The sequence below is a fragment of the Myodes glareolus genome, chromosome 19 (genome assembly GCF_982192425.1).
Source record: "Myodes glareolus chromosome 19, mMyoGla1.1, whole genome shotgun sequence".
NCBI lineage: Eukaryota > Metazoa > Chordata > Mammalia > Rodentia > Cricetidae > Myodes > Myodes glareolus.
Genome location: NC_142044.1, coordinates 55,034,572 through 55,049,298, shown reverse-complemented (window position 1 = coordinate 55,049,298; position 14,727 = coordinate 55,034,572). Strand labels below are relative to the sequence as shown.

At 42.2% G+C, this 14,727-nt stretch overlaps 1 protein-coding gene across 1 annotated transcript in view; it reads right to left on the bottom strand.

The window, feature by feature from the left end:
- Pdzrn4 (PDZ domain containing ring finger 4) overlaps positions 1-14,727 on the bottom strand; it is a 362,449-nt gene that overhangs the window by 298,135 nt on the left and 49,587 nt on the right. The window lies entirely within an intron of this gene.

Below are 14,727 nucleotides of genomic sequence, written 5' to 3'. Positions count from 1 at the left end.
GTCCAATTAAGTGGAGAGAAGCCACCGGCAGTGTAGCCATCCCAGAACAGAAGCAAAAGGAGTCAGACAGAACTGTAGGAGCTGAGAATGGGGAAGACAATAGCCAGACTTCCACGGCTATGGTTGAACCTTGTTGACACACCTGCAGGTAGATAACTGTGTACCCACCAGGAAGACGTTTCCTGGATATTTTGTATGTAAGTAGGGCTGTGCAGCTAGCACCTGGATGATAATATGTGAATGAAAGTCACACATACTTTTTCTGGTCCTTGATGTGAAATAGTTGGAGAGAGCGTTTCATTGCCTCTTCCCATTTCCTACAGATTCCTACTCCATCAATAGGAAGCTAGAAATAAATGGCCCCAAGATAGCTCTTCAGTGTCAGAGACCCAGATCCTCACACATTGTGTAATAGAAAGACCATACTCTAGAAAGTATTTTCCACCTTGCGAAGACGTTTGGGACCTTTGGATGTGAGTTTCTGGAATCTGTTCAGTGGCAACTGTCCTGCATGTTCCTCTTTGTGTACTGTAGCCCACAGCTTCCTCATTGCAACTATGGACAGCATCTCTTTGGTGCCTGAGAACCATCTTTCCTGTCAGGCAGTGGCGGTGCATGGCTTTAATCCCAGGACATGGGATTCAGAGGCAGGCAGATTTCCGTGAGTTCAAGGTCAGCCTGGTCTACAAAGCAAGTTCCAGGACAGCGAGGGTTGTTACATTGAGAAACCCTACCTCAAAAATGCCACCAAAAAATGAACTAACATGTTTGTTACCTTCCAGTGTCTGGGCTTTGTTTCTATGCTTGCTTGCCTACTGATGAGCTACTCTGCTAGTTTTGATTGCCAGACACTACATACATGAATACAAGACCTCTTTAGCCTGCGCACTTCTTACAGGCTTTGTCTTGGCTTCCTCTCCTGTTTACTATGCAGGCTTCCTGTGCTGAATTTCAGCAAGGTACCATGTTTGAGGTAATGGTTCCTTCTTGCAAATATCACAGATGTAATGGTGCCTTCACAGAAGCATAATTGCAGCGTCTGCCTGTCTACCCATAGGCCCTTTTCAGGGTGGACACAGGTTTCACATTTCCTTCATAACCTTCACAACACCTGCTCAGAAATTATGAGTTAATACAGCATTAAAATTAGATCTGGGAGCCTGGTTTGTTTGGATGCTCACCTTTATATACCTGGAGGGAGGGGGGAGGACCCTGGACTTCCCATGGGGCAGGGAACCCTGACTGCTCTTAGGACTAAAGAGGGAGGGGGAGGGAGGGAGGGGGAGGAAAAGGGAGGCGGGGAGGAGGTGGAAATTTTCAATAAATAAATAAATTATAAAAAAAGAAAATTAGATCTGAGTTCATATAGCATGAAAATCAAGGCTTATATGATCAAGATTTCTCAGTAACTATGAACATGGTATATCCACATTGTACTGAAGAACAATGCATGGTACCTATATAGTCTTACTTTGACTTTGGAAGACCCAAAATCAAAAATCCTTTAATAAAGCATAAATAAAGAAAAAGTTAAGCATGTCTAAATCTACTGGTAAACCTGAGAACACTTCTTGCCATTGTACAGATGGTGAGTTGCTGATAGAGATAAAAGGTCTCATCAGATGTATACAGCTGTAGACTGTGAGAACTCCAGTTCTGGTTGCATACAAAAAGCACTGCCATGTTCACTGAGTCCCAGCACATGAGGCAAGCCTGTGACATTCTTGGTTCAGCCACTTAAGCATCACGTTTCAGAAGTACTGCTGGTTGCTTGGTTTTTGTGCCAGGATTTCAAATATCCTAGGATGGCCCTAATCTCCTGCTGTCATATCTCCCCTGCTGAGTGCTGGGATTACAGGCATGCACCACCACACCCTGTTCATATGGTGCTTGTAAAGAAGCCCCAGGTTTATGCACGCTTGACAAGTGTTTCAAATGATGACATTTCTGAGAAAATTGTTCAGCTCGTCTTTGTCCATGATGCTCCTAGTTCATGATGTTCACAAGTAAAATGATGTCTGCATGCTAAATATGGGGAAAGACCTTTCCAGATTGTCTTTGACAACACATTCAGATATCTTGACAAGGTTAGGTAAATTCCATTGCTCATAGTGGACCATTGTTCATAGTCCTCAGGATCAATCGGAGAATGTGAAAGAAAGTACAACCTCGGACACAATTAAAATCTATCTCATTTCTTGAAAACAAACTCTTTATTCTTTCATTTAAGTTGATGCTTTGCCCAATAGGCACAGAAAGACAACATGAAATCCTAAGACTGTTTAAGAAATGAATTAAAAGCCTGTCCTGTAGTCCCTGCTGCTCAGGAGGAACATGATCAAGGCCAGCTTGGATGACAGATTGAGACTCTGTCAATGTGGGCAAGTCAGCACAGTCTCTCTCAAGATAAAACCAACCCTTTAACAAAAGGCTTAGGGTCATAGTTCAGTGACAGCATGCTTGCCTAGCATAGACAATTGATTCATTCCCAGTACCATGCATATGCAAAAGTAGAAAGGTGTGGACTGATTTATATTAAATTGGAGAATATAAGTTTTATGAACAAAAATTAAAGATTGAAAAGTATCCATTCCAGGCCCAGAAGAATAGTGAGTCCATGAAAGACTTTTAAGAATGACAGGAAATCTCCTTGGAAATTTGTTTTGCTGAGTTCAGGTAAACATATGGAGTAATTGTCCCTCCCAGGTTTAGACATCAGATTTCCAGTTGTTATTCCTGCTGCTTCCTTAACTGTAGTGATGTCATGCCTGAATTTTACACGTCATTCTACTAAACTGTCTCCCCAGGTTGAGAGGCTTGCTCTTGTGTCCACATTTCCGTGTGCACTCTAATGATGGTGTATGAAGTGTTTTCCTGTGAAGGTTCATGTCAGGTCTCAACTCGACAGGATTTAGAATTTCCTAGGAGTCAAACCTCTGAGCGTTTCTGGAGGGAGGTTCTAGATTGAGGTCATTGAAATGTGAGGCCCTGCCCTTGCCCTGGATCCTGGAAAGGATACAGGGAGCTGAGAAGCAGCATCCATCGCTCTCGGGTTCCTGAGTAAGGATCCAATGTGGCCAGCCTCCTGATGCTCCTGCCACCAGGATTCCCTGCCAAGGCAGGCAATGTCCCCCTAAGCTATAGTGCAAAAGAAAGCCTGTGTCAAGTTCCTCTGGTCAGGTTTTATTTTCCTAGAAATGAGAAAGGATGGTACATTCTATAAAGTTGCTCTTTCACACATCTATGTGAAAGGATTTTCTATATATTTTATGTTTTCCTGAATTAAATGGGGAAAAGAAATTTAACAGAAAATGAGACAATCAGTAAGCTACTTAACTCTATTTCACAGGGCTACACCGCAGAGTGGCTAACTTGGCATCTCCAGTATCTAGACCAAAAATTGTCTTTGAATGTTAAAATGTTCTATTAAAATCCTGGGCCCTGTACTGGCATCCTTCAGAGTCTCGGTCCTTTGTAACTATCACAGGAGGTTCAGTTTCCATCCCAAGTCGATTTTCCTCCCGCTTCTCTAGATCTATTCACAAAGAGAGAGGACTTTATGATGGATCCACTCTCCCTCATCTGGAGGCAAAGAGGGGCCATCTGTCTTCAAAGCTGAAAGCCAAGCTTCCATGTTCTCCTAGTCCCCTGTGGGGCTGTGGCCATCTCTTCTGTGGAAGCTGCTTGGAGGACCTGCTGGTTCAGGAAAGCCACTTGGTCTGGAATGGACAAGGACACCATGCCTGTGAGCTGTACCAGTGACCTCTTTGCTTCCAAATAAAGTGAACTTGACGTGGTCTAAAAGGGCATTTTCATACGGCTCAATGTGCTTCTTCTAGCTGTCTCTGCACCTATATTGTGGTGACACAAAGGGATGATGGACCTGACTGTTGTTACCACCCGGTTCAGTCTAAATCTTCTTTAGGGCACGTTCATTATCATTTGTATGAGAGGGTCAAGGCCATCTCATGTAGGTTAATAGACCCCAGATTCCAATGCACTATTTTTGTAGTCTTATGACTCGAATAAGTACAAACGTTTGTGTTTTGTTTTTGTTTGTTTGGTTGGTTTGGTTTTTGTTGTTGTTGTTGTTGTTGTTGTTGTTGCTCTGTTTCTTTAGGTAGCCCTGACTGTCCTGGAACTCACTCTGTAGATCGGGCTGGTCTCTAACTCAGAGAGCCACCTGCCTCTGCCTCCCTCCCGAGTGCTGGGATTAAAGGCGTGCACAATCGCTACACAACATAAATTCAAAGTTTTCAAATGGGCTTTAGCTGTAAAGCATGTTATTTAGACCTCAGTGAAAGACAGCAGACACATCAAATCACTGTTTCCTTTAGTGGTTTTGGATTAGTGTGAACCTAATATATGAGTCTTGAGGTCAACAGAGAAGAATTGGGTCAAGTGTGTTGGGTATCAGCAGCTGAAGTGTTTCCTCAGAATTAATTCACACAGCTGGGACCCAAGAAAATACAGACAAAAATGAAATATTTGCCTTGGCTTCTTTTCAACAGCTGTTATTTCCCATTAAAAGTTTCTTATAATTTCGACTCAGATCTTCGTTAAGTATCACATGATGAGATTACATGCCAAAAGTCAGGTGTGCATGCTCAGTCAAAGCAGCGAAAACTGGCCCCTTCCACATATGTTCCAAATCGTTGTTTCTGCGGTAGGTGACGTTGGTAGGAGAACAAAGATATGCAAATATGTTGCCTCAAATCATACATGTAGAGCTAATTGAGACTTGTTATTAATAAAGCCAGCTTCCCACCGTTCAAACACACGAACTGGTGGCCACTGTGACTTCCAGACCAGCAGTTGCTGGGAGGGCACCTGTATTTTTCAGGGTGATAGCTGGCAGTGAGGACACATTGATTTCTCCTCCCTGCGATAAGAGCTGAGAAATCAGGGGTGGCATGTAGAGCAGGTGCTTCGGATCACAGCCCGACTCCCTCCCCCCCCCCTTTTTTTTTATAAGGAGACGCCATGCCATATTGTAAATAGAGACATGAAGAAGAACTACCTCTCCAATTAGGACAAAATCATCCACGGCAGGCAATAAAACAACAGGAGACATCCCTCTATCGATACCTAAGAAATACTGCCACTTGTTACCTAACCATATCGCTCACTCAGAACATTACCCAGGGGAGCGGGAGCCAGTCTAAACACTCCAGAAAAACATCCAGGGCCTTCTGGCACACTGCTCTCTCAGGCCCCGGAGTAAAAGTTAGCCAGAGCCTACTGCCATACGAAAATGATTTATTTCCATGGGGCTGAAGTAATGCATTCTGCGTTACAAGACTCCTGGCATGCCAGGGGAGAGGCTGCGTTCATCACCTGCTGTACATAATGCCTGCTGAAGTGCGCTGTGTTATTCATAAGGCTGCCTACTCTGTGCTGTCGCAATGCTGATAAATTATGAAAAAATGCATATTTTATTTCAATTTACAACATATTGTTATATACATGTCGATATATCACGGTGCAGCAGGAGGAGCAAATGTTATTGCTGCAGCCTCTTGGTTGGCATGCTTCAATAAAGCCCAAAGGGGCGACCCAGACAATCCTAAGTCATAGGTAGCACGGCAAATAAAAAGTCACATCTATCTCTCATAATGTTTAGAGGAGATTTGCAGAAATGTCAGTGCTGAATAAAGGGAAAACTTGAGGGAAAGCCTAGAGAAACACAGAAATTTCCACGGCAAGTAACTGGGAGGAGTAGGGTCTTCACTCCTTACGACGGCTCTGTGAGATGTACAGGGCTTCAAAAAGAATGGCAAAGTTGATTTCTGAAGAAGAGTCCTGTTATTTTCCATGATTGTATTTATTTATTTATTTTACTTTTCTTATCTGATGGCAAAATGCCCCATTCTAAAAGCACGTTTTGAGATGAAACCTTGAGATTTCCTATTGATTTCCACGCTTTCCGCAGCTTTCCACTTTAGAACACACTTTTTCCATTAGTCAGGGCGCGTCGCCACATGGTATTCAGATCCTGTCCCAGATTCGGCAGTCTCCTCTTTTGCTCTGTTTACAAACAGTAGCTGAGATGTAATGAATAAGAGCTAATCTAAGGGTAATTGGTACTCTTAATAGGGCCGAGCTGCTTTTAAACATCAAGAATTCAATAGATACAGTTCTGAGATGACAGAATGTTGGAGTTGAGTTTAACTACTTCAGTGGCGAATCAGAGGTCTGAGCCCACGTACTGTCTGTGCCAGGCTATGTTTCTAGGAGAACCCCAATTAGAACGCAATTTTGTCTCCTAATTTAGTCTATTATTCCAAGTGCCCTTTCTGGACTTTAAAATGCAAATTTATACATGAGATTTTTCTTCTAAAGACTTAATGTTTGGATATAATGACCCATTTCTATTCCACAAAACCAAAATATGTTGTTGCTGCCCCAAGTCATTGGGAAAATCAAGCTATAATAAAACAGACAACGAGGCTACCTTCCTGTGTTTTTATGCCTAAATTGGGAAAATTGATTGACTTAAAAAATAAAATCTAATAAATTATCAGTGAACTAGAGGATGAAAGACTACCGAAAGAACAAATAAAATATTGAATCTGCCACCCATTTTAAGATATAAGCAGCCATTTTTGTGTGTGCATGGAGCATGTCCCAGGTCCATCAAACCCACCCATCGTAGAGAAGTCCTGCAGCACTGTCTCGGTCCACTCTTGGGGAGAACATCCAAACATCTGCCTTCTCTGCTGTGGTGGGTGTGTTTCCCATCCAGAGCGCACTGGTGCCCCTTGTGAGCTGCTCACACAGTCCTTTGTTAAATCTGCTGACACAACCCCTAGTGGAAAGAGAAGCAGTTCACACGGCCTTCTCCCAACCCCACGCAAAGGTACTCTAGATCCATAGATGGTCACTTCCTACCCAGCACAGCATAAATCTGATAAAATCTGTGCTTAGCTTTCCAGATAGACAGGCCAGGCGCAGTTTAAACTGGGGGAAGTTTTTTTTTAAGCCGACTTGCTTCTCAGTTATTGGAGCCTAAGTGGCTGACGCTTGTGGTGCATTTCATTTAAAACAAAACAAAACAAAAATAACAAAAACAACAACAAAAAGGTAGAAAAGCAGGGTGGGGTGGGAAAGGGAGAACTTTCTGAGCCGTCATCGCCGTCTGGCTTAGAATCACAACCCTGGCTTCATGTCGCCACTTTCTGTCCACTAGGGTGGTTGCCCTGCAGAGCAGCGAGGGAAGAACAGTTTCAACATCCGGGAGCTTTTCTAGGTGCCTTTCAGGCAGACTGTCGTAATTGCTCCACAGCCAATCCTCAAGACTGTTTTAAGGCTTTCAATTCTTCCGTCTCAAAAGTCTTCTATTCCTGCACACAAATCATTAATAGTCACTTGAACGTCGTCATAACTTTCATTCTTCTATTTTTGGGTTTTGGTTTGTTTGTTTTAAAGCACATGCCACACAGACTAGAGCCAGGTCCAGCCATACTCTCAAGCCAGGACTTACTGACTCACCTAAGGAAAACGGAAACAAACGTAGCCCCTATAGTTTCACTATAGATTCCCTAATATACCCTAATGAACTTAATAAGAGCTTCCAGTTAACTTTGCTTCTTACTGTCTTAAGTGTTCTTTTTGATAAAGCAAGCATTTGCTTCTTGGTTCAGTTTGCGAATTACAAAAGGTGCTTCAGCTTATTAGGTTTTATAAACTGTGGGCCCGGGGAACCAAATAAGGCCAAAACAGGCATATATCATATTTTATCTCTTATTTTCTTAGATACTGATTCTTAATAATCTTGAGTGGCACAGAGCTGTAGGATTCCTTATAACTAGAAGTCTTTGAGGTCACGTGTGTTAGACTGGCTTTACCTTGAGCAAATGGTTGCTGCATTGCAATGCTTTCAAGTTCTAAATGCGCCAAAGACTTCAGATTTTGTATTTGTCTGCGTTTTAGCTGTGTACCTGACCCAAGAGGTGCCCTTAAGTTAAACTGGATCGCCACAGCAGACAGGGAGATCTGCCATCCTGAGCTTCATCTGAATCCATATTTTGGTGACGTTTAGAATTAGAAGCCCTCAAAACTCCTCAGTTTAGAACAGAACGCCTCCACAGTTGGGAGAAGGCAAGTGTTTAGCCGCTGTTTCTAGAAAGTTCCAGGGAGAGGAATTTCAAAGGGATAACTGAGAAGGCCTAAGATTGATCAGGTGTGAGAATCTGAGTAGTAAGTAAGTGCTTGTCATTAGCAATAAAAGACGACTTCCCCACAGGGTATGAATGATTAGCCAGACTGGCCTGCTTCCGAGAAAGCATGAGGCAAAGGACGCTTAGCATCACACCCTGTTTAGCTGTGCTCTCTTCATGTACCATCAGAAGGTAACTGTTTATAAAGTGAATCAGCTGTGAGCACCAGCCTGCCACACTCCTTAACTTCCTGCACAGCAGAATTAAAATGTCTCTTTCCATTTGATGAAAGCCATCAACCTACAGAGAAAGATAGCTTTTCTTTCTGTTGCACCCTGTGCCTATTTTTCTCTCAGGGCCCCTGAACAGAATGTGAAACTCAGCCTGTAGGGCTACGCACTCCTCCAGTCCAGTCACCTGAGAAGTCACAGATAAATCAAAGAGCCGGGGAGGTTTTAAGTTTGAGTACACGCAGACAATGAGAGGAACAGTAGCACTCCGGGGTCCATGCAAACGCAGAGCGCCGAGGGTCTGTGTTGACTTATGGCTGTGGCTTTTCTAGCTAGGAGAACCATTAGCATAATTGGCTTTAGATCAGATGGAACCCATTAGCCTTAAATTCCTTGCTGCGGCCTAAAATGTCTACTATCCTTTTTTTTTTTTTCTATATAACCTTCCACTTGCCCATATAAATTATCTACCCTTCTCCCAGACATAAGAAAAACCCACCTTTAGCCAGATGTGAATTCTATCTCCAGCTACTAATCTGCCGAAGAGAAGCCCCTTTGCTCTACAGACTGCTTTTCCTTTAAACCAGAGAGCAACGCAGCCCCTCGGTTGTTGCTACAAGCTTCCACAACTAAAGCCAGCACAGCTGATGACCCCTGAGCACTCTCCAGAACTGCCACCCACATCCAGAAGAGACAAGGCAAGCTCTTGCCACGCTGAGCATCAGGTGAACACAAAAATGGGCTGAGGATATGGGCCATCTGCTTGTTGACAGTGTACTTGGGCAGTGCATGAGCTACTGAGCCTGCAGTGCTCGGAATGAAAGCTGCTTCCTTAGCTCAGTGGGGAAGACGGTGCAGGCCGTGCCGTTGGGCTGTGGCATCCACCCCACACTCATGCCCATCTTAGTTCCAGCAAGAGCCGTATATTAGGAGGCAGCAGATTTGATGCGTTTGGCATTATAAATGAGCTGAAACTCCATGGAAAATGAAAGGCTCCACTGTGGGAAGCCGGATTTCAGGTCTTGGTTCAGAGACTTGGGTGTTTCTGCCATCTGCTGGCTACCGGTTGGAATATTTCAACCTCTGTGCTATTGGGGGTGGAGATTTCATGACATTTATTGGTCAGCTGAATTGATGGAATTGGATCTTAGAAGGGTTCAGGTTAATAGGTTGTAAGTCTTTGCTGGGAGTGAGCATTTTCAAAATAAATTTCATTTTAATGTGCCTCCACACCCGAGAAGTTATGAATGTGTCACAGTTTGCATGTGCCCACACCCAGTTTCCCACTGATAACACTTTGTTCTTTCTCAATTGTCACACTAACTACAAGACACATAACAGCATTGTGCACTAAAAGAGAACAGAATTGTTGAGAGAACCCAAAGTCATGAACCATGACTTATCAAGACTAACACGGGGTGCTCTTCACACATGGCTATTGGGTAGCTCCCATTTTTGCCTAGCACTGTCCTCATTGGCCTGCGGATGGTATCTTTTGTGATTTCTCTCTCTCTCTCTCTCTCTCTCTCTCTCTCTCTCTCTCTCTCTCCTCTCTCTCTCTCTCTCCACACACACACACACACACACACACACACATACACACACACACACACCCTACACAGGAGGTCTCATTTCCATTCAGGGAAATTAGAAAGGCTAGAACACAACTTAGTCTTCATTCTAAGACTTGGCCAGTCTTAGTCCCAGCCTTTCTCATAAATTTGTTGCAAGGTTTTAATTCATGAATACTTCAAAAACCTTTAGCAGTCAATGGTAGATGCTGAACACAAAATAACTCCAGGACTGCCTAGATCTAAATGTGCCCAGAGGCTATTCCTTCAATACTATTATCCTGCATTCACTATGGCCTGATAAGGAGACTCCTTACAACACAAGAACAAATTATTTTGGAAATAGGCTTCTTTCTGACTTCTGCTCTCTTGCATCAGATCCTGTGTCCTTTCGCTAGGGTCTCTTCCCCATGAACATTTAATGACACAGAAGGTCTGTATGCCAGGGTATCTCTGGAGGGTCACAGACCATTAGAATATCTAAGGGCTTTTTCCTTTCTAAAATTTTTAATAAAAATAATCTAGCTTTATTGATTGAACATTCTACCCCACTAAGAAGTATTTTACACAGTTGTGACTGATACCACCTTAAAAAGTGGTATTTTCCTGTTAATGATCATGGAGTTTCTACTGGGCAAGCACATCTACCAAGAAAGAAACCAGTAAGTCTGGTTGGTACTTCCCAGGCCAGAAGCCTCTATCCCTAAAACACGCAAGAATTCTCCTAGTCTATTCTAACTCCCACGTCTTTCTGAGGTCTCCTTCAATCTCCACACAAGCTTGTACATTTCCCAAACATCATTTCCTTAGTTCCAAGTCTGCTCCTTTTTTTTTTTTTTACAATAAAGCCTCCTTTAGACATAGCACTGGGACCTTTTAAACAGCAAAGCTCTTCCCAAACCTCATGGTCTTCTCTGGGTTCAAATTCTATCTCCATCACTTACTGTATGCCTATGGCTTTATATAAAATTACTTCTTATATTTAATTATCAGACTCTCTCTAATACATTTTGGGGAGGGATATACAACAGCAGAACGTAGTCAGCGTGGATGCCAGAGTGGGTAAGGATGTGTGTCAGAGGGAATGTATTTCCGGCCTCTCTGACAGGCCCTCCTTGAATCATGCCAAGCTCATGACAAAGACCTCGCCAAACATCATTTAGCAGGGAAGAGCCGAGGATTTAAAGTTTTGGCAGTGGGAACTAATAATGTTGGGATTTATGTTCTAGTAAAATACTTCAGGCAAAGGGATGAATATAAAACAGGTGATAAATACTGTGAGGAAAAATAGGACAGCTATGATGGGGGAGAGTGGTAATTTGTATAAGGGGAGGCAAACTATCTGAAATGTGTAATCTTAAATCAAAGACGGGCTGGCTAAAAATACGCACTACATGGTGTTCTGCCTGACTGTCTCCGAGCATGCACACTCTGCCTTTTCTAAAGTCAGTTTGATCCTGTAGGTTTAATCATAACTAAAACACGGGCACTTTATTCTGAGGTACAGTTCCATGTGGCACAGATTCCAGAGGCATGAGAAAGACATTGCAGAGACATGTTTTCAGGCCAACATTGGACATGAATCAGCTCCTACTTATCAATGGGCCGAATTACATGACTAACAAGCATTATCTGTGTGCATATACTAATTCAGAAAGATTTTGTAGACAGTGTCCGGATTCAATTTTGCCAGCCACTAGTCCAGAGATCTGATAAAACTGGAAGGAAATTAATCTTAAATGCCTTCAGATATTTGAAGGCCATATACTGTGTGGTTATAGAAGACAAAATTGAGCCAGAAAATGCTGGTAATAAAGAGGCAGCATTGCCAAAATATAAGGAAACTTGTTAGTGCAGCCATCTGAAGATGTCCTGGGCTGCTTCAAGAGGTCTCCTGTTCCAGCTTTAGTGGACTTTTGGAGCCAGCAAATGACCTCTAAACATACTATGTGTGGTGTGCAAGGAACATCCCTGGGCATCTTCAGAGCTGAGAGTGCTTCTGAAGTAGCCTTGATTTCACAACTTTTACCAGCTCAGGGCCATCTTTCTTTCCAGTTGACACTAGAGAATAGCCCATGACAATAGGTACACATTCAGCACTGAAAAGCCTTTCTGTCGACAGTTACACATTCTGTACATTTCCACTAGAATTGTACCTTGATGTTGTATCATCTTTTAAATGATTGGTTATCATAAATGTTTGGCAGTAAAGAACTTAGGAAACAAATAATTTTAACTACACAAAGAAAAAAGGCATAAAAGGCATTATTAACACACCATACACACACACATACACACACACACACACACACACACACACCCCTCACTTCTTAACAGAAAAAAAATCTGTTCTACAGATAATCATTAGGAGGCTCTACATTCTGACAAATGGATTCAAGTTATCTCACCAGTTAAAAAAGATGCAGTTATTCAATTTGAAAATTAATAAAAAAATTATTCACAAGATTGCATGAACTTGTCTTAAAAGCTATGTTCCATGTGTAAGAAGGCAAGGCCCCTTAATAATGCAAAGAAATAGCAAGATTAACTTCAGATTGTGTAGTTGATGGCTATGCTTGTCTTTGTGGGTTTGGACTGTAGGACTTGATGCATCAGCAGAAGTGATGGAGGGCAATGGTACACCTTGACAGCCCATCTGCTGGCCTAGTTTTTTGGTATCTCTTTTACTGCAGAAAAATTTGACAGTCAACTCTACACATCTAATTGTTTTCAAATCAACTGTACTTTTGTTGCTGGTCCAAACAAAATAGCCAATAAAATAAAATTTGGTACTCATGCCTATTTAGGTTTTCTAGAACACCACACATTTGTCATTTCTATGTATGCTTTTTCTTTATTGAAAGGATCTTAGAACCGTGTGCACACTCCTAGTCACAGGAGCTACTGGTGAGCTCCTGCTGGCATTATTTACCCCTCTCTGCCATGGGCTTAGTCAAAGGGGCAGATTTTGCAGTTTCTGACATCCATACCACTTCATTGTCTCCAACCTCTATTCACCTTCTCCTTCCTTGTGTTTCTGAGGAACTTCATTTCTGGTGATTTTTAAAATACAGTCTTACACTTGAGATTGCTCTTGTTTGTCTCGTTGGACACCTGTTCCCATTACTCTCCTTGCCATGCTCTTCTCTGGTGTATGTATCCATAACACCTAGCACACTGGCTCACTGTGGAAAACATGAAACCAAACACACCACTCATTTCCTACATCCGCATTGGCTTCAGTTTAGACTAAATGAGACCCATATCAATTGATGACAATACTAAGAAAGTAGAGATTGCATGACTCTTGACACTATGGTTCATGTTAATTATAAACGTTCATTTATTCATCTTTTATTTGGGACTTTATTGAGACTCCTGGAAATGCAGATGACCATTCAACAGCACATAACCTGCGATTCTTGGAAATGGACCCAAATTTAACCAACCCTTCCAGCAGCTTCTTTGCAGATCCTTTCAAAGGGATCTTAACTACAAAGGAAAAGTGAAATAGTCCCCTTTCTAGGGAAATAAAGAGGGAAAGTCTGAGAATGATACATTCCCACCCTCACACATTCATACCCATTTAGCATAGTGCCTGGGGCCATTAGAATTAGGGTATTTGAAATTGAATATCAGGAGGTGGTGATATCTATAAGTTCAAGGCTAGCCTGGTCTACATAGCAATTTCAGGCTTCCTGGGCCACATAGCAAGACCCATCTAAAACAGTAACCTAAAACAATAACAATAAAAAACAATCAACCAAATAGCAATAAATGTCAAGCAGGTCAATCAGAATGGATACACAAGACTTACAAATGAGATTTCCATTTCGCATAGGATATATTTCGTTTGAAGACTTAAGCCTGGAAGTATCACTTATGCCAGTTTTATTCATAGGCAAAGCAAAGAAGATGTTCCTAGTATATGATGTTTATTTGTTTATATGATGTCTTATTTGTCACATGTCACTGTTATGTTGGCCTCAATACTAAAAGAAGTTCTTCATTGATGACCTCATTTTATTAAAGGTAATATTGGCAAAAGGAAAATAAAAGATATATAAAATTCATTGACTAGACACCAAAGAAACACTTAAATTTTATTGCTTATGTAAGTTAAGGTAATACACTTAAATGAGCTCACCATTTTCTTTCACAAACAATTATTAGGACTTCATTATTTGGTAGTGAAGGACATAGCCTCTGTGAGTGTGTGGAAACACAGAAATGATGTTTCAAAATCACTTGGTGCTTTCAAACGTAAAGATCTTTCATGAGATCAAGATAACGGAAGAGGGCTTGAGCTGCCTGTGTTTTAGTTCCCGTTCCAGATGCTCCCTGGTGACAGGCAAGAAGGTCTCCGAGGCCTGTTTGTCTTCAGTGCATTTGGAATAGGAGCTGTGGCTTCCCCACACCCAATCCTGATAATTCCTTTCATGCACTCACAAATGTGAATTGTCACCCCTGATTCACGTTCATTAATCAAAATGGCAAATGCGCGTGGAGTGCCGAAGCAGGGTCCAGGCTGCTGTCTGAAAGCGTGATCAATCATCACTGATTGGCACTTCCAGTTAAACTACACAAGAACGCGGCAAACACAGATGCTCCCACCAAGCAGGGGAAGGAAGTTGAGGCCAAAAGGCTAGGATTTTAATTGGCAAGATGCAAAACGCTTACAGCAGAAGAGTCTAAACATTCTGAGGTTTGTAGGAAAACAATTACGCAAAGCTCGGGGAAAGTGGCTTTTTAAAAACATCTTTGGGG